Below are 21,147 nucleotides of genomic sequence, written 5' to 3' on the forward strand. Positions count from 1 at the left end.
CATTTCTGTTAATTAATATTACTTGTTATCCATATACAATACTTTGAGATCTTCAGTATCTTCTTTACTACAATTAACCAAACATTTCATGTCTTTTCATTATCTGAGAGGTGAATGTATACTCCCTTCAATGAGAAGTTTCCTGGTATAAGAATTTCGAATGGAAATCTGAACTGCATTCCTTTTCTGTGACTTCATTTAAGATTTGAAAATTCTTTACCATCCTAACTCAGGCTTTTTCACTATGAAATAAGACGCTCTCCTTTGTGTGATATTCAAAACTCTCCATTTTTAATCATCAAGCCAGCATCTTTAACATCACTGCAAAAATGTGGGGATTTGGAAAAGCATTTTGGGGAAATTCCTTTTTCTCTCATCCACCATTTGTTGAGGACAGACACTAATTATAAGCCAACTCTGGGCTCTGGGTTCTCCATTCTGACATCACTAGTCACAACACAGTTATCTACCACCCCTGGCCTTGTCATCTTCTATTCTGGCAGTTTTTTTTTTTTCTTTAGTAGCACTTGTGACTCTCTAAAACATTTTTTATTTATCTTGTGCTTGTTTTCCTCCCCATTCCTATCCCAAAATAGAAGCTCCAAAAGATCTTTCTTTTTTTTTAATTACTACTACATTTCTAAAAACTAGAACAGTTACTGGCGCGCACACACACACACACACACACACACATTGCTTCAGAATTTTTGGCCACTGTGAACATCTCAGACTTATTTTTCACCCTTTATTCTCCAAAGAAAACCTATTTTAATACTGTTACCTACCATCCTGGATTTGATCTATTTCAATCTAGATCTCTCTCACTTACTTAACATATTTGTATAGGGTTTCTTGCCTATTAAGTCATAATATCTGCCAACCCTTTTCTAAATCACTATTTCAGGCATTCAACACTGACCAAGAATGTGCCATGCCCAATGCTGGGTGCTAGGGTTATAGTTAAGAAGTATAGCACTTATCATTAAGCAATGTATTACATTTTAAAGAAGGCAGATGAATAAACATACAGTAACACTCTATGTGAGGGATGCCCTGACACAGATTCAGATACAGGATATAATGGAATGATCTAGGAGGGGAAATCTACACCAATAATTCAAAACTCCTTAAAGTTGGGTTATATCTGAGTTGTATCTTACAGGACTAGTAGCAATTAGCCAATGAAATAGAGTCATTAATTTTATTCTAAGCAAAATAAACACTGCATGCAACAGTAAAGATGCACTGAAAATTTAGGGCTCAGTAAACAGTAAGTATGAATCATCATGCTCTGGGGTAGAAGAGGAAGAGATGTAAGTACATTAGCAAAAAATGAAGAGATGAGGCCAAAGAGGTAACAAGTGGTGTTGTGTATCAGGCTGAAGAGTTGAACTAGATCTCTAAGCAATGCACAATCAACACGATTTTTCTAATAGGAATAAAATTTTTCAGTTTTTAGAATGGTCATACTAGCAGGGATATGAACAGATTGTCAAAATTTAGATTGTCCCACTTACGGAGTTATGGCATTAACTGGAAGAAAAAACTATGAAGTCCTGAAATAATAGTGAGACAGTTGAGATATGGATGCATATAGATTCAAGTAGTATTAAAGAAGCACAATAAAATTTGGTGGCTGCTTGGATAATTTAAAGATGACCTTAAGTTTCTGGTTTAGGTGACTGAGTAGATGGTGAGAAGTTCCACTGATACAAGAAATGCAATATAACTTGTTTGTCATAGTAGAGGAATAGATGACAATTCAGCTGGAATCTCTGAGATTTGAGACGTCAGAGTGATATTTTAGTGGCAATGTTCATCTAGCTATCACAGAATATCACGTATGCTTCTAAAATCAGGATAAAGATGCCAGACTGAAGTCAAAGAAGTATGAGTATTGCCTGTGAAAGTATGTTCCATGGTAGTTGTGGAGGGAGATGGATGGAATCCTTTGGAACAGGAGCAATTATAAAGTAGACAGACATAAAGAAGCTAGCAAAGATAATCAAGACAGAAAAATGAGAGGTGTAAAGATAATCATAAACACAGAGCTCACGGTCTTCATTCGTAAATATGAAGAGAAAACAAAATATCTCTAGATGTTAAGAAGAATGTAAACTACTAGGAAAGCAAGGGTTTTGTAATTTTCACTACAATAGTCATAGCACCCAAAATACTGCCTTGTCCAAAGTAGATGTTCCATAAATATTTGTTGAGATATTTGAGATAGGCATGACATAAGACAGAATAAGATAAATATTAAAAATAGAAAAATAAATCCTGGGAGAAATAGGAATAATTCATGGACTAGGACAGAACCTGAAATGCTTAGTTTTACTATGAACAGATGGAGACCTGCCACTATTCTAAAAACCTACAAATGTTGAAAGAATAAGTCTTTGGCAGGAACTGTAACAAACATACTGGCCATTATAGATCACCTGGAAACAGTCTTTACATATCTTTTTTAAAAGTCTCCTTTTTAAAAGAAAGAATTGGTAAGAGGGTGGTTAAATGCCTTTCTGTCAGGCTTTTTGTTTCGGAGAAAAAGGTGTAGGTGAAGTAACTCTGCCCCACATAGACTTTCAGTCTACTTCTCCCTCTTGCCATCCTGAGTTACTCAGGAGTTCTGCTGGGCACATATATATACACCTCCGAAGCTGAAGCCCCCTCCTTGCATATTATAGTAGTGGGCTTCCCCTTCTTTCAGATTTCACCATTATTATGATAAATTCTTGAGAGGCAAAGGTAATGGCTACGTATGCTTACATTCACAAACATCTTGAAGCAGAGCCTATTTTCTTTTGTATTTTGAAATCCAATATAAAGGAATCAAAAAATTCAGCAACAGGGAAAGAGTTTCAGAGTATTTGAACTTGAAAGAGTATATACCCATAACTTCATTTTTGCAAGAAAATTAGCTTCTTGAAATCTTATGCAATTGCTGCCATGGTCATTGTATTAATTATAAATTGTAATTTTAGAGAACCCTTACAAATTAGTTTAAAGGCTAAAAAGGAATTTATTGACTCACAATACACCAAAGTTTGAAAGTGCTGATACTTTCAGACACAGGTAAGTGTGGGAGCCCAAAGGATATAAATAGAAAATGTTTCTCTGACTTGGATATTCTTCCCTCTGCAGTTTGTTTTGTTTTGTATTATTCTGGGGAAAGCTTTCTCCAAGGGGTGGCAAGAAAAATGACCAAAAGCAACTCTATTTTTATATATTACCAATTTACTGAACCCAGGCAAAGAGAAAGCCTTTATACAAAAGACTGACTCAGCTTGGGATTTCTGTTAAAACCTCAAGTTCTGGAATTCTAACTGGCCAGGTCTTGGTCACATGCCCAGCACGAGAATATGGAGGTGGGATCTCCAAGCCAAACGGAGATGGAAATGTGGACAAATTCACCAAAAGTAGCAATGAAGGTCTTCTAAGGGTTCTCTTTGTTTTTCATACTCTTTTTGAATCAATTCTGGTGATATGTATTTTACTAGGAAATAATCAATTTCATCCAGTTTTTAGATTTTTACAGCATATTTATGTTCAGTGCATCATCCTAAATTTAATATATTTCCCTTTGTATTTTTTTTCTTTCTGTTCCTATACTTTATACCTTGGCTTTCTCCCTTTTTCCTTGATCAGAATATCAGATGACATTAGATAAACTCTATATTAAGGTTTGATTGGAGAAGTAGAACCACTAGAAGGACTTTATTATAGAGATTAAAACTTACATGATAGTGGGACTTGGTTAAGCAGTCTATGTACATCCACTGCCCTGCCTCTTGGTGCAAGTCCCGAAGTCAGTAGGGCTGGCAGTCAGGAATGAGAGATGATTTGAAGTTAGGAGATCAAGGATAAGCTGGAACCTTCAAAGATAAGCTATAATCCAACTAGAAAAATGAACTGAACACCATATTAAAAGGATTATACATCATGGCCAAGTGGGATTTATTTGTAAAATGGTTCAACATACAAAAATCAATCAATGTGATACACCACATTAACAGAATGAAGGACAGAAAAACCACATGATCATCTCAATTGATGCAGAAAAAGGCAGAAAAAGTATGTTCATTGGAGTTCAAAACTCCATAGAAAGTTTAAATAACATATTTGATAAAACTGAATTTGAATTTTATAAGTTGGAAATAAGCCAGAAAAAATTATGAGAATAAATGAAAATGTGAATGATAAAGGAATAAAGGATAAAACGGAAGACCCACATTCATCTAATAATATTTTTAGAAGGTGAGATTAGAGTGAATTTAACAAGTATTTGAAGAAATAGTACTTCTCAGAGATTAAGTTAGAAATAAATCCTCAGATAAAAGAAGTGCATGGAGTCACCAGTAAAAGAAATGAAAACAAATACATGACTATATCCTGTATCGTGTACCTCACCTCAGCCTGATCCTTCCTTTGTTCCACATTACAAGAATGTGCAACACTGGCAGACTACTTATATATACAATCTGACAGTGTCTCACTGTGTTCATGATTCCAACAAATCTATCCCCCACCTCTCTCCTTACTCCAGCAGGTGAGAATATTCCTAAAGCAACCCTTTCAGTTCCCCCACAGGCTAAACCCATGGATGAACTCTTTCTCCTTTCTTCACATTCCCTCCCCATAATTTTGAGATCCAGTTTACAGAACTTCCAGAGGTCAAATCCCAGCTTGATCATGCATTCTCATATTGAATCGCCATCCTTCCCTGCTTCACTGCTTTTGCCCTGCAATCCTGTTCACTTGCATTGTACTCTCTAATTAAATAATAGCACATAAACTCTTGGCCTGAGGCTCTGCTTTCTGGGGAACCAAGGCTAAAAAACAGCTGGCAAACCACATCACATAATGGCAAAGAGGAAAGTCTAAAAAACAATTTGGAAGAAAGAAAGAATATCAAATAAGAAGAGCAATTAGACTGGTAGCAATCTTCTCATCAGTAACAATAGATGCCAGAAGATAGCTGAAAGCACTATCCTTAAAGTACTAATGGAAAAATCACTCTTAACCTAGAATAGAACATTTAACTAACCATATTAAAAAATGCAAGAGAGGACATTTTCAGACAAAGACAGAAATTTCTACCTATAGACCCTCAATAGTAAAACTTCCAAGGAATAGGTTTCTTACTGAAGGGAATTAAACTCACCGTGAAGAAGTGGGATTAAAGAACAATACTGAGCAAAGAAAGTGATATACACGTAGATAAATCCAAGAAGGATTAACTGTTAAACACTGTGTAATTGTGTGACTAATTTGGGGGCCAAGTCAAAAATAAAGTGCAATTCAATGGAATATTACTCAGCCATAAAAAGAAACGACATTGAGTTATTTGTAGTGAGGTGGATGGACCTAGAGTCTGTCATACAGAGTGAAGTAAGTCAGAAAGAGAAAAACAAATACCGTATGCTAACACATATATATGGAATCTAAGGAAAAAAAAAGTCATGAAGAACCTAAGGGTAGGACGGGAATAGAGACACCTACTAGAGAATGGGCTTGAGGACACGGGGAGGGAGAAGGGTAAGCTGTGACAAAATGAGAGATTGGCATGGACACATATACACTACCAAACCTAAAATAGATAGCTAGTGGGAAGTAGCTGCATAGCACAGGGAGATCAGCTCGGTGCTTTGTGACCACCTAGAGGGGTGGGATAGGGAGGGTGGGAGTGAGGGAGACGCAAGAGGGAAGAGATATGGGAACATATGTATATGTATAACTGATTCACTTTGTTATACAGAAGAAACTAATACACCATTGTAAAGCAATTATACTCCAATAAAGATGTTTAAAAAAAAAGAAAACTTTTTCTCTTAAGCTAGCAGCAATTGGGTAAGATACACCTTTGTAAACAAAGATGAAACATTTACTTTTTCTCCCTACCTGACCCTCCAGATTTTGGAAACTCTTGAGTATTCATCTCACGGCAATACAGTTAGTTATCTGCAGAAGTGCAATAGATATCTGCTTTTCTTGTAACAGGACACAATAGGAAACTGATTATATTAACCAAGGCTTTGACTGGAATGTAATATTTGAGAATAATGTACATAGAATCAAATATGACCAGACAACTTTAAAAAATTAAGGGTGACTTTATGGAGCGAATAAAAACCCTTGAAAAGACAGCCTGGAATCTTGCTTACAGGGTTCCCAACAGCCTAATCAGGTGAGTAATGAACTTCTTGACAGGTGCAGTAATCTCAGGATAATTGGGGAACCTAGAGAAGAGAAGAATTCACCTATATCTATAGGTATTGCAAGTGAAGTCAGATAGCAAGTCTTTGGTTTGGCTTCCTACCCTTGAGAGGCTTTTACAAGTTCAATCTCAGGAATTCCCTGGCGGTCCAGTAGTTAAGACTCCGTGCTGTCACTGCTGAGGGTGCAGGTTCGATCCCCAGTTGGCGTACTAAGATCCCACAAGCTGCGGGGCATAGCCAAAAAAAAAAAAAGTTCAAAAGTTCAATCTGAGATTCCCTATGAAAAATTCCAGCAAAGCATGTTTAAAAGAGCTTATGTGGTCAATCACTATTCTTGCTGCACTTCTGTACAAAGTCAGGACAAGTTTTATTGAAATTAGACTTACTTTGCAAACAAATTAGTCTTATTTTGTTTCTTTGTAAAAATGGGGGTGTAGAAATTTTTTAGAGAGATAAAGTATGTTTCAGCAATACACCTTTGTGGATATTAGATTCTAGAGCTGTTTCTTGTCTTTGAGGTTTTATTATTTGCCTGTAAAGTGGACTGGATCTTTAATTCCTTCAGTTCCCTCAAATACCTGGCTACAACTCTCCAAACTAATATTTCTGATTTTCTCCCATCCTTAGATGGGAGAACAAAAGCTTTTTCCTGCACCCCTGCAAACAGAATGTGAATGACTTGATATAAACTTCAGAGAAATCACCACAATAGCTTGTTTAGACAATCGACTTTGTGCCTGTTACTGCATGGGCCACTCAGACTGGTACACCCAGTACCCTCATCAGAGACATTCAAACTGCAAACCAGGAAAATCCATCAGATTCCCACTGTCTGTCTGCCCTCTCTCCATCTGAAGATGTTTCAAGCCTGACATCTAGATCTAGAGGTCTTCTTGACTGGCAGCTCTCAGGACTCAGACCTTGGGTTCATAATTTGCTCCAACCATTAACCTTCGTTTTTCTTTTTCTTCCATAGAAACTCTCTATTCCATGGAAATCCTCTTACTAAATATCTGTATTGCATAAAGCCTGACTTTGGGAGCCCACCTGCATCATCCACCTCCTGAAATGAAACACAACTGTTAACTCAACTGACCTATTCTCAAGACTGAGACTGGGTCAACGAGATAGGCAGCAATCTATCAACTTAGCGTCTGGGTTGTGAAACTTATTTGAAGTTTCAAAGGTGGAACTTAAGGGAAGCAGCATTTGCCACCCCAAAATATGCTACTTTGGCAGGAGGATTATTTTGAGCTATAAACAATCAAAACCCAACAGATTCAGGAAAAGCTCTTTACCTCTACCTCAAGTTCCTAAATTTACATTGGAAAGGGAGCCTATACAGGAAGAGAGCTATTACCAGAGATAACTTTTTACCTAAGAAACTTACCTGCATAATAGGATAACCATTGTTTTCTAAACATCTCCTCTGCATTCCTGTGAATGCCTTCCTTCCTTTTGTATCCCCAGACCCCTACCCCTTTCCTTAGCTCGGGATGTTATATAAGCTTCAATTACCTGGCTGCCTTTTGGGTCTCATATTTTCTGGGACTCTCTTACATACGAAATTAAATTTGTCTTTCTCCTGTTAATCTGTTTTATGTCTATCTGTTTATTAGACCAGCCAAAGAACTTAGAAGGATAGAAGGAAAATTTTTCTACCCTTATAGCATCTTAGCCAAGAATCTAGAAGGGTAAAGGGAAAATTATTTTTCCTCCCATACAACACTAAAACTTTTCTTATTTTCCCCAAAATGTACTTTTTACTGCTCGTGAATTTCCCCATGATTCAATCTAATTCAACCATCAACCATCGTATTTTGCTATGATCATGGAAGTCTTCCATGATCTGGAAGAGTTGATCTATTGTCCTGTACTTCTAATTACATTGAATACTTTGCAGAGTCAAGGCCAGCTGTTCTTCAGTATGTTATACTTTCAGGATTCATCAGAGTGTGTTCCCATGTTTAAATTCAGATAAAATATTTCTGGCAAGGACACCACGTAGGTAATATTGTGTAACTTTCTCTGCATTTCATTAATGCCAGGTCATAACATTAGTGATTTATGAGAGGGCCACTGATTTCTCTGTTGTAAAGACATATTTTCCATTTGTAATTAATTCGTAATTTAAGGGATTGTAAAGAGCCTGTTCTCCACATTTCTTTACCATATGGTTTCAGCCATTGACCCTTAACTGAAAATATTATGACATCAGGAGTTACAAAACAGTGAGTTTCTAATTCTGAAATTCTTTTTACATTTACTTGCTGAGATCATTTGGTATGATCTTAAATCCTATATTTAAGAGATCATTTCCTATCTTTTCTATCCCTCTCCTCTCTTTCCAAAATAATTATGAAATTTTCTTTACTCTTATTCATAGATATTTATTATTGTTTAATGTACTACCATCATTATTCTCTGTAATGCTCACACTGTACCAAATGTATTCATTGGGCCCAACTTCAAGTCAACTACTGAATTTTTTGGATATGGTCTCATCTGTGTTTGAGCACTTCCTTGCTTTCTGGTTTACCCTGTACTTTCTCTGACCTTTCCTACAACAGGCCATATCTCCAAGGAATCCTGGTTCCTTTCAGCAAGGAATGATTTTTAAAAACCAAGATCTCAGTATTATTTATGCTCTTTGCTACTGGCAGGTCAAAATGTCAAAACCCTATAATCATGTATAACTCTCTCTTTTTCTTCCTAATTATTTTCTAGAGTTAGAATAGAATTGCTATAGTGAAGTACAGTTTCTTTAATGAATGACACAATGAAAAGAGGGTTATATATTCTGATTATGCATTATTTTGTTTCTGTAGGACCTCTGATCTCCTCCATATAGTTTTTTCTTTCTCTTCATCTTCAAAAGTCCAGGGGATGCTCATCCCTTCCAAGTTGCTCCCTTTCTCCCAGAAGCAGTGCCTTTCTATGACTGTTACCTCTGGTCCCACACTTTTAGGTCCCTTCCTTTGGATTCTTAGTACCCAGTGTTTTCTAATTCTTCCTGTCTCTTACTTGTTTTTGGTATTTTTCCATTCAGGGTAAGACCTCATTTTTCTAGGAGAAATTTATCTGTGTTCTGGCACCAGTTTTATCCTGCTGCATGCTCGTGATTTTCAGCAGTCTCATCTGAATCTCCCCTTCACCCTGGGCTTCAAGATGAGTTTTGTTGGTTTCAGATGTCTTCCTATTAGACATAAACCCAAGTTGTAGTATTCTCTGACTTCTATGCTTTTGGCATAAGTTTCTCATGGTTTTATTTTCTTTCCTTGTTGATCTCTATGGGTTCTAGAGCATGTGTGGAAAGATTAGGATTTAAGAAGCTGCTATCATCCTATAGAAACTCAGAGGTCAGAAACAATCATTGTACGCTTGGAATTATTTTTATGCTTTATTTAAATAAGCCTTGCCTTGCCTTCTGAGTTATTCCGTATTCATAAAGGGGAAGCACTTTAAACACACATATAATACAATTTTATTATAAGATTAGCAGTAACTTTAGGCTTAATTCCAGCAGGGCTTATGCCTCTGAACCAAGTTACCTGTCACTTTTGAGGTTTACTTGCACTGCTCTGAAAGTTTTAAAAACAGAAACACACAAAAAGTTAAAGAGCTTTTTCTTAACTTCTTTGGTCTAGCACTCCTGAATTAACTAAGAAAATAATCACTTGCTTATGTGCCTACTGACTAATGATGTGTTGGACATCAAAAATTAATTTTAATCTGTTTCTCATTTCTTTTCCTGTTTGGTCTGGTGTTTAGCTGGTTAGGCTGTCTGTAATCAGATGTTTGCATTCTTTTTAACTAAGAAACAGTAAATCAAGTGAGAATACAAAAAGGAAACAAATGACACTGGACCATTTAAAATTCCCAATAATACATTGTCAGTGTCCTCTTAAAATTTAATGAGTATGTTTTCCATTATGTCAGCCAGATCATTAATAATCAATTGCCTTTACCTCCAACTAGTATACAAGCTATAGTGACACTTCAGTGCTTGTTCATAGAATCAAGATTACCTTAATCCTGCTGTGGACCACAGACATATGGTTCCTTGGCCGGGAGGTCCTCTAAACAGATCATTGTAAAAGGAACAATGGGAACGTAAAGTTATAATATACTTTGTACCTACCTTTCCAAAGCTTACAGTCTTATGGGAAAGCAACATTTAAACAATACCAAAAACATGCAATTATAAATATCAACAGTTGTTTGACATAAAAAATGGGCTATTATGAGACACATAAATATAACACTGGTCATGATTCAGATGTGGGGTTAGCAATCTCTTTGAAGAAGGGAGAATTTCACCAGGTCCTACCAACAGGAATTAGGCAGAGGAAGGTACCAGGGGAAAAGAGGTAAGCAGGAACGTAGATGACATGGCATGCATCCAAACTCAATCCTCCTTACTTTCTATCTCCTATTTGAGTGGCAAGAAGAGGCAGAAGAAGAAAAAAAAGGACTACCTAACAGAGTAGGTCATTGGTTTGCTTAATGTTCCAGCCACTTGAGTAAAAGAGAAAGAACCACTATGATAAACTAAAATTTAACACATCCAATTCCAAAAGTAAACAAGACATTCATTCTAACCAATTCATAAACTATCCTTCTCCCTCCAGACGTGTTATGTGAGGGATTAGGAAAGGGTCAGAAAGTGGACTTGAATCACTTCTCATGGAAGCAACATACCTGATTTCAAGTGTTTCAGCAAGAAACACTGCCTTTTCAGCAAAGCATAGCTCACCTCCCTGATCCCTCTGTAATGTATCTACAGTCATATCCACTTCTCTTACCTGTCCCACTAAAGGAAGTATTCTTCCTCATGACTGTGACAATCCTTCCATCTGTGTTCTGGACTCCATATGCTTTCATTTCTTCAATCATCGTAATTCATCTGATTTATATATCATATCTTCTTCCTTTCTACTGGTTCTTTCCTCTTCAGAATTTAAGAAAATATTCATTTAAGCCACTCAAATCTTCAAAAGCAACTCTCCATCTATTCTGCATCTCCCTCACCCTGCCAGAAATCTTACTATTCCTTTCATGTCCCTCATACTTTAGTTCTTTTGAAATGTCATCTAAATTCTCTACATCTACGTTTGTCTTTTGTTTTTTGTTTGTTTTTTTTGCAGTACGCGGGCCTCTCACTGTTGTGGCCTCTCCCGTTGCGGAGCACAGGCTCCGGATGCACAGGCCCAGCGGCCATGGCTCACGGGCCCAGCCACTCCGCGGCACATGGGATCCTCCCGGACCGGGGCACGAACCCGCGTCCCCTGCATCGTCAGGCGAACTCCCAACCACTGTGCCACCAGGGAAGCCCCTGTTTTTTGTTTTTAATAAATTTATTTATTTATTTATTTATAGCTGTGTTGGGTCTCCGTTTCTGTGTGAGGGCTTTCTCTAGTTGTGGCAAGCGGGGGCCATTCTTCATTGCGGCGCGTGGGCCTCTCACTATCGCGGCCTCTCTTGTTGCGGAGCACAGGCTCCAGACGCGCAGGCTCAGTAGTTGTGCCTCACGGGCCCAGTTGCTCCGCGGCATGTGGGATCTTCCCAGACCAGGGCTCGAACCTGTGTCCCCTGCATTGGCAGGCAGATTCTCAACCACTGCACCACCAGGGAAGCCCCTCTACCTCTACTTTTTAATCCCCATGCACTTCCCAACCCACTGGAATTTAGCTTCTCTAGTCACTCCACTAGAAGGAATTACTCAAATCACCAAAACTTTCAATTTGTCAAAGCCAATTGAAAATTTTTGGAAACCATCTACATTACTTCTGAAACCTACTATACTGATTGCCACCCTCCATTTCTCTGAAATTTCTTCCTCCTTTGATTTCTATGACTCCTCTCCAGATGTCCCTTGCTTATTTTTCCTGCTGCAATGTCTACTTTTGATGTTTTCCAGAGCTTCCTTCTCAAAGCTTTTTAAATGTCAATATAAAAGAAATATTGTTCTGTGAGCATTCCCAATAATTTCCTATAAAAGAGGTTCTGATTCTTCTTTATTAGTGTTTTTGCTGATATCCATTCTCTGAAAGGGTTTGAACATTCACAGCCTAGTTCTTTGAGTTGCATGGGACATAAAATTAGGGGAAGAGGAACAGTTAAACAATTAAAAGAAATATATTATTGCTTAAAGCAAAGATATTTTGTCAGAGTTTTTAAAAAGAACTGTAAAGAGGGTTGGGGTTCTACTGAAGAGTTTGGAATAGATAGCTGAGAAATTTTATGGGTGAAAGGAAGTATAAGAGAAAGAAAATGGCATTTTAATAAGGGTTTCTCTAAACTCCATATATCTTTGCTAATGTTTTATAAACAATTAAATAACTCCAATTATTTTGAAGTTTATTTAGTTTATGGTCTGTTTCTTATACTAAAATGCCACTCTCAGACTAGAATATATGTTTCATGTGTTCAAGTGAGTTATCTTCAGATTAAAATATAGTGATGATATGGGTATTTTATTTTGTGAAAATTCATTGAGCTATGCACTTATGATTCATAATTTTTCTAACTATACTTCAAAATTTTACCAATTTTTCTCATGATGACTCTCTCACAAATCTAAATGTAAGCTCCAGACATACATTTTCAACCACTTACCAGATACCTCCATTACAATGCATGATAGGCAACTAAAGACAAGGTGTTCAAATGAAAAACCTCTTCCTACTTTTTTTTTCCTATTTCTGTAAGCAGAACCACAGTATAGCCAGTTTTTCAAAACAGATTTTCCTTCTCCATATAATAAAGGTCCTGAGTCAGGGACAATCTACATCCATGCCCTCTTCTCCATAGGCACAGGTACCATCTTAGTTGGTTCATGCAATATTTCTAACCTATATACTGGTCTCAGTGAGGGCAGTTATGCATCCCACTATCCATTCATCTCAGTTATTCTGCAGGGATCCTGTTAAAGAAAATCTAAATATATACCTGTCACTTCAGTCTCTTTAGCAGAGCATAATAGCAGCCAACATTCATATAGCATTTGTTATATGATAGAGGCTACTGTAAAATCTTTGCAGCTATTAACTGATTTAACCCCTCAATAACTTTATAAGGAAAATATTATTATTATCTCAATTATACAGATGTAAATCTGAGGCACAAAAAGGTAACAGTGGGCAGAACTTGGATTTGAACTAAGGCTACACAACTTCTGAAACACATTACCTAACTTTATTGTGGTAACCACTTCACAATATATATGTATGTCAGATAATCACATTGTACACTTTAAATTTACACAATGTTTTTGGTCAATTATACCTCAATAAAACTGGGGGGTTTAAAAAGAAACTCTGCTTTAGCCAGCTCTCAAGATCTGGTACTTTCTGCTTTTCTAATTTTCCTTTCATTGACTTTCTTTAAATTACCTGAAAATATCATAGGTTTTATGTGTCTGAGATCTTTCACATTCTTTTCCATTCACCTGGGATACTCTCTCCATGGTCATGTCCACACCAACCTTGTGTATCTGATTAATTCCTCTTTCAAGAAGAAAAGTATATTACCTTCTCTAAAACATTCCCCTGACATCCCTATCTTTATCTTATGAGATGACAAGGATATCTGTACCACTGCATTTGTTACCTGCTATTATAGTTTTTTCTTTGCTTATTTGTTATCCTCATTAAGAAAAAGATTATGAGGCTAATCACTGTTTAACAACAGTAACTTATACATTACACGGTACAAAATGAACACACAAACTATTTATTTACTAAACTGATGAATACAGATCCAGAGAAACTATATTTATGAGAGTGATTGATTGTAAAATGAGAACGCTGCTTTGATGATAATTTTTTTCTTATGGAGATTATATGAACTAATATATTTAGAACATTTTTAAAGTATCTGGCAGATAGTATGAGCTCAAAAGACTATAGTAAAAATAATAGTAATATAATAATTATAATAACTTTGAAATAGACCTCTAGGATTCCAAAATCTACTTTGCTTTCTGACCCAAGCTTTGCAAAACAGATTTATAGAAAGAAAATGAGAAAGAAGAAAATTAGGAGCAGGTAGGTTAGAGGTGGGAAAGAAAAGTCTAGGAAATTTGCAATAGGGATAAGTCTAAGTATAAGCAACACAACGAGGATAAAGTTTTGAATAATGAATGCAAGATATAAGAAGAAAGCTTAAATATGGAAATTTAATATTCAACCCAGAAGTTGTATCTAAAACCCCTTGCATTTAGTGAGCAAAATATACATTTCACTAACTGAATGGTTGATTGTAATTAAATACTGAACTCTTTAGCAGACAACCTGAATCCTGGTTCTTTCGACAGTGAGGTTTGAGAAAAACAGGGTCTTCTTACAGTCTTCTAAATAAGCTAAATAAGCAATAACACAAACGCTTCTCTCTCTCTCCCCCCCACCCTTTGTGTGTGTGCGCGCACATGCGCGTGCGCACGCATGTGTGTGTACCCAGAGATTTTTGTCAAAGCCATTTGTTGCTAAGCAAAAGATCAAGAAAGGGATTGTTGAAACTCATCTTTAAATGCTTAATACCTATATTCTCACCCCTGAACGTGCATATTTACCTCTTCTCTTAATAAGCAGGCACTTGAGTGCAGGTCATTTTGCTCTAGATACACTATTCAGCACTGAGGAAGGGGGAAGCTTTCTGTGGAAGACAAGGAAAGATGCTGGTTATTTGGAAACTTTTCTTCTGGCACCTCTTTACCTAGTTGGATATTCCATGATCACTCTGACACAATCTAGCCAACTTTAAACTTCATCATACTCTCTCTTTCCAGCAACCAAAGCATCCACAGCAGTTTCCCAGGTCTGTCCAAGGTGAGGGACATCAGCCACTCTGAAAGGCAGTTCCAGGGACACAAAAAGTATCACAAAAAGAAAAGTTTCTTGATGATAGAGACGACTGAGGTCCAGATTTTTCTTTCTTTCTTTCAATACTTAAAAAAATTTTATTGAGGTATAATTGATATAACATTATATTAATTTCAAGTGTATAACATAATGATTTGATATTTGTATATACTGTGAAATGATCATCCCCAAAAGTCTAGTTAACATCCACCACCATACATAGTTACAAAAGTTTTTTTTCTTGTGATGAGGACTTTTAATTGGTAATTTTATTTTAATTGAATTAAAGACTATTTGAACAAGTACAAAGTTTATCCTGTTAAAGATCTCACCTTCAAGAAGAACACAAATGGAGCAGTGAAAAGGAAAAAGAATAGGAAGTTCAGTCAAATAAATCTAAGAAATTAGGGGTAACAGAGGCACGGAGCAGAATTTCCCTCATATTAGATGCTAGGGGCTCAAAGAGGAACAACTCCACCAATGCTGTATCACTTCCAGTTCTTTGTAAAAAATAAGTAAATACATACATACATACAAATACAAACAACAGAATTTATTAGTATTGTGTCATTTATCCTAAAGATATTTAGAAATTCCTTTAGAAAATATTCATTGTTTAAATTGAAATCTGAGCTTTACCCGAGCCCACACATCTTGTTGTTGCCTTGTATCTATGGATTACATACATAGCATGTGTTGTGAGAAATTTCAAATAATTTATTTATAAAGTCATAGTTTTAATCGTTTTTAAAACTCAATTAAATGCCACTAATAAAAATTACCAATTTTAGAAAGGCAATCTGGGAATGTAAGTGCAAAATTCTTGTCATAAGACATTAAAGTAGAAAAAAATATATGATCCCATCTTAAAGAAGTATTCTATCTTATTTGATGAATTTGTTCAAGCACAGATTTAGGTTAAAATAAGAAAAATGACATTAGAATAATATTAGGAAGATCCTAAGAATTTCCTTATTTTATTTTCTCTTATTTGTATTTTTCTCTGTATGTGTGTATATACTCAATATATATGTACTCATATGCCCTGTTGTAATTCTCTGTCATATATATATATATATATATATATAATTCTCTGTCCTATATATATCCTAGTAGATGGAAAAAACCAAAACAACCAATATGAAACAAGAATTTTTAAAAAGCCATCACAAAATATAACATAAATTTGAAATGAATCATGCCTTATCACAGAAACAAAATGTACAGATCGGAAAACAAGTCTATAAGATTGTGCAAGTATGATATTCAAATTGTCCATTATCTTTTGTATTAAAGAAGAAAATGGATTCTATGCCATCTCATGGCAAATCTAAGGGCTGTTTACCATCAAGTCCAAATCTCATCTGTTTTCAATTTCACAGTTCCAAAAAGCTCTAGAAAAAAATATCTAAATGACTATGAATGCTCGTAACACTTCTCAAACCACTTTTCATACTCCTAAATTATCAAATCAATGCAAATCAGTGCTATTAATGCTACCCACTCCTTGGAAATTTTACTTTTTCATAAGTATTTATTTTAACCAAAATAATGTAAATATAATCTGTTAAAGCTCCTAGGAGGAAAAGATTTTATTTTCCCCATAAGTCAGTGAAGCCATTGCAAATAGAAGCAATACTGTGACCTAATATGACCAATGAGCAGAGTATACAGTGTTGACTAGTCCACAAGTCTCCATTTACTTAGCAGTAAATCAGTGTAATCTACACTGTAATCCATGGTGTTGCTGCAGTCACAGTAAAGACTGAAAGGCCAGCTTTGTTCCTTTTGCTAGACCCCTTAATTAGAAGATGAAATATAGCGCTTTAATGGTCCAGTAAAAGAATTAAGAGATCAAATTTAAATTGCTCCATGATCAATTTTGAATGTTTTTTTGCTGTTATTTATTTATTTATTTTTGGTACGTGGGCCTCTCACTGTTGTGGCCTCTCCCGTTGCAGAGCACAGGCTCCGGACGCGCAGGCTCAGCGGCCATGGCTCATGGGCACAGCCGCTCCGCGGCATGTGGGATCTTCCCGGACCAGGGCTCGAACCTGCATCCCTTGCATTCGCAGGCAGATTCTTAACCACTGCGTCACCAGGGAAGCCCCTTGAATGTTTTATATATAGAATTCTTTAAGGGAATAAAAGCTGCATAGTACTTTGACACAGAAAACATTCACTTGGATTCAGCAAAAATTTGAGATCGCATTATATGAAAGGAATTGGGCTAAGTATTGTGGAAGTGAACTAATAAAAAGGTAAGAAATCTTGCCTACAAAGAGCTCATGGAATAGTATACTAGAAAAGTATACATAAAATGACTCTAGAGCAAAGTTTAATGGGATAAGGACTATGGAAGAATTTCAAATTGCTAATATAGGCAGATGACGGAAATGCTTCTTTTGCCTCCTGAGAATGCAAAACGATTCATGAAGGAGAAGGTGGTACTTGAAGGATCCTTCAAAGACTGAAAACTCTTTGACAGAGGTAGAGGAAAGAGCCATGTAAAAAGGTTCATTGTAAAGGTAAAATTACTAAAAGGTACAGGGGTTTTCAGAACATAGTGAGTCATTCTCTATGTCCAGATTATCATGGAGAAAAAATGAAAAACAATGCTTGTAAGGCAGATGGCACATCACCATATTTAGAAAATGATCATTAATTGTTTAGAGGGTAATAAGAGAGCAATATAATTCAAGGAAGAAATGGATACAGTCAGAATCAACCTCAAGATTATTCTCACGTTAGCACTTATGGAATGATGATATGAAAAGCAGACCCATTCCCCAGCAAAACAATCATAGCTGGTGAAAATGATTTTTTTTAAAACCACTTAAAGCCTCTACTCATAGGGCAGAGGCTTATAACAAAAGAATATACTCTGAAAGTAGCATTACCTTGCTGAAAGAAATTAAAAACCTAAAGAAATGGAAAGACATCTTGGATCAGAAGACTTCATATTGTTGAGGGAGAAATATTCCTCAAATTTATCTACACCTTAAACACAATCCTTATCAAAATTCCAGTTAGCTTTTTTGCACAATTTGACACATTGACCCTAAATTCATACGGACATTCAAGGGACCCAGACTAGCAAAAACAATCTTGAAAAGAATGGAGGACTCACACTTCCATACGTCAAAACTTAAAACAAGGCTACAATCATCGAGAGAGTTTGGTACTGGCATAAGGCTAGACATATAGATCAGTGGAATATAATGGAGAGCCCAGAAATAAATCTTCACATTTACATTTAATTGATTTTCAACAGCACTGCTAAGATAATTCAATGGGGGAAAGAATAGTCTTTACAACAAATGCAGCTGAGATGACTGAATATTCATATTCAAAAGAATGAAGTTGGACCCATCTCTCATATCATATCATAGAAAAAAATTAACTCAAAATGGAAATGTAAGAGCTAAAGCTATTAAACTCTTAGGGGTAAATCTCTGTGACCTTGGATTAGGCAGTAACTTTTAAAATATGATACCAAAATCATAGCACAAGCAACAAAAGAAAAAAAATAGATAAATCAGACTTGATAAAAATTTTTTTAAAAAGACTTTTGTGCTTCAAAGGACACTATCAGGAAAATGAAAAGACAATGCACAGAATGGGAGAAGATATTTGCAAAGCATATATATAATAAAGGGCCTGTAATCTAGAATATATAAAGAACTCTTACAGATCAATAATAGACAAATAATCCAGTTATAAATGGGCAAAATATCTGAATAAACATTTCTCTGAAGAAGATATACAATGGTCTGTAAATTCATGAAAAATTGCTTAATGTCATTAACCATCAGAGAAATGCAAATTGAAACAACAACGAGATACCACTTCACACACCCTGACATGGCTATCATCAAAAAGACATAACAACAAGTGTTGGTGAGGATGTGAAGAAATTAGAACCTTCATATACTGCTATTGGGAATGTAAAATGGTACAGCTGCTTTGAAATAATCTCACAGTTCCTCTAAAAGTTAAACATACAGTTACCACCATATGACCCTGAAATTCCATTCCTGGGTATATACCTAAAAGAACTGAAAATGTATGTCACATAAAAAAAGTATATGCAAATGTTTATAGCAGCCTTATTCACAGTAGAAAAAATAAAATATTGTATACCTATGCAATGGAATACTATTTAGCAATAAAAAGAAATGAAGTATTGATATATGCTACAACATGGATGAGCCTTGAAAACATCATGCTAAGTGAAATAAACCAGCCACAAAAGACCACATATTCTATGTAATCATTTATGAGATGTCCAGAATGGCAAATCTATGGACAACAAGTAGATTTGTGGTTGCCAAGGGCTGAGGGAGATGGGGGTACAAGGTAGTGGCTACTAATAGATATAGTGTTTCTTCTGGGGATGACGACAGTATTCTAAAATTGACTGTTGTGATAGCTGCACAACTGAGTGAACGTACTAAAAGCCATTGAATTGTTCACTTTACATGGGTTAATTGTATGGTACGTGAATCATAATCAAAATAAAGCTGTTATTTAAAAAAAAGAAGAGTAATATTCTACCATCAGTGTAGAAAGTGGAGGGTACAAACCTGACGTAAGAGAGACCATGAGAATGATATTTTTTTTGTGGTGAGACACACTGAAAATCTGATCCAGGAAAATGAAGGAAAACTAACATGTATCAGACTTATATTTCTGAAAAGATAAAAGGTGTTTCCTCTTTAAGAAATCAGAAATGCCTCTGTACTTTTTTATTTTTCCCTATATAAAGTACATTATTACAGGAAAGAATCAGTGCCTCTCATGATAGTTGAATGCTGAACTTCATCTTTTAACACTTTAATTTCTAAAATTCACAAAGTTTTGGTCTGTGATTAGTCACATTATGCTTTCAATGTTATAATGGCTGATACTTTTCTCCTATATAGTTAAACTTTACACAACACAGCTTCTTGGTTGTGTTTCCGTTTGCTAGGTCAGAAATGAACCTACAATTTCACAGTCATGTTCTTTTCATTTGATTATTCAAGTAATAAAATATGAAGTTTCTTGATATTTCAGGAAGAACAAACTTTGCATGCTTCCACAGTGAAAATTAAGGGCAAAATTAGATGAAATTGAAGTTCAGAGAAGATGAACATAATGATGCATGCCTGGAATGATTTATAAAGAAATATTAAACAAGGGAGACTACACTTGGAAAACTTGGAAAAGCAGATGACTAAGTAGAAACATCATTATATACAAATATTTGATCATATCAAAAGAGAGAGAAGTGACACATAGAAGCCAAGCATATAGAGAATTAACAGTCATGCTGATAAAAAAAAAGGAAAATCAAAATGAAAACTAAAAGAGAAAGCTAGTATAATAATCTGATATTGAAAAGGTTTCCTAGACAACAAGATGTCAAAAATGTTTTTATTGTGCATTGGTATAAAAACCCAAAATTATGGTAACAATTACCTTTAAGATACAACATTAACATGCTCCCTAATACTTCAAGAAGCAAAACATTGGGCAATTGAGCAAACAGATGGGATCCTACATCGATAATCACTTTTCAGAAATATGGCTTTGAGAGATGTTAAACAACCTCAGCAGGCTCCTTTTCAATAGCCTTATCTCCTGATATTGACTTCCATGGCCAGAATAGGATGGATAATTGGAAGACTCTGATTTTCATACAGTAATGTAATCTCTTTCATTTGAGTGAAGTGAGCTCTGAAAGCATTACTTGGAACACATGGTGCTGATTCATTACATTTCACTTGATAATTGTAATAATGGGTGTGTGTAATTTTAATTGTACATCTCTCATCATATGGAAAAAGTATATGCCATATCACAAAGTGGGGAGATAGTGAACTTTCAAAGGTATCTGATTATCAGATGTTTTCCTAACTGGCCATTAACTGTAGGCAATTTGCTAATCATCTTTTCTTCTTTAAATGAAAATGTCACGTTGTCCTTGACCTTAAGTGGAGATGTTCTGCCTGTGATTCATACTGCAGGGAATAATAATAATAATAACAGTTACACACAATGGTCACTAGACTAAACCAAGTTCC

At 35.7% G+C, this 21,147-nt stretch overlaps 1 pseudogene across 1 annotated transcript in view; it reads right to left on the minus strand.

The window, feature by feature from the left end:
- LOC307055630 (centrosomal protein of 78 kDa-like) overlaps window positions 1-21,147 on the minus strand; it is a 324,466-nt pseudogene that overhangs the window by 247,671 nt on the left and 55,648 nt on the right. The gene's annotated exons all lie outside the window — the stretch shown is intronic.

Source organism: Hyperoodon ampullatus, assembly GCF_949752795.1.
Source record: "Hyperoodon ampullatus genome assembly, chromosome: 7".
Classification (NCBI taxonomy): Eukaryota; Metazoa; Chordata; class Mammalia; order Artiodactyla; family Ziphiidae; genus Hyperoodon; species Hyperoodon ampullatus.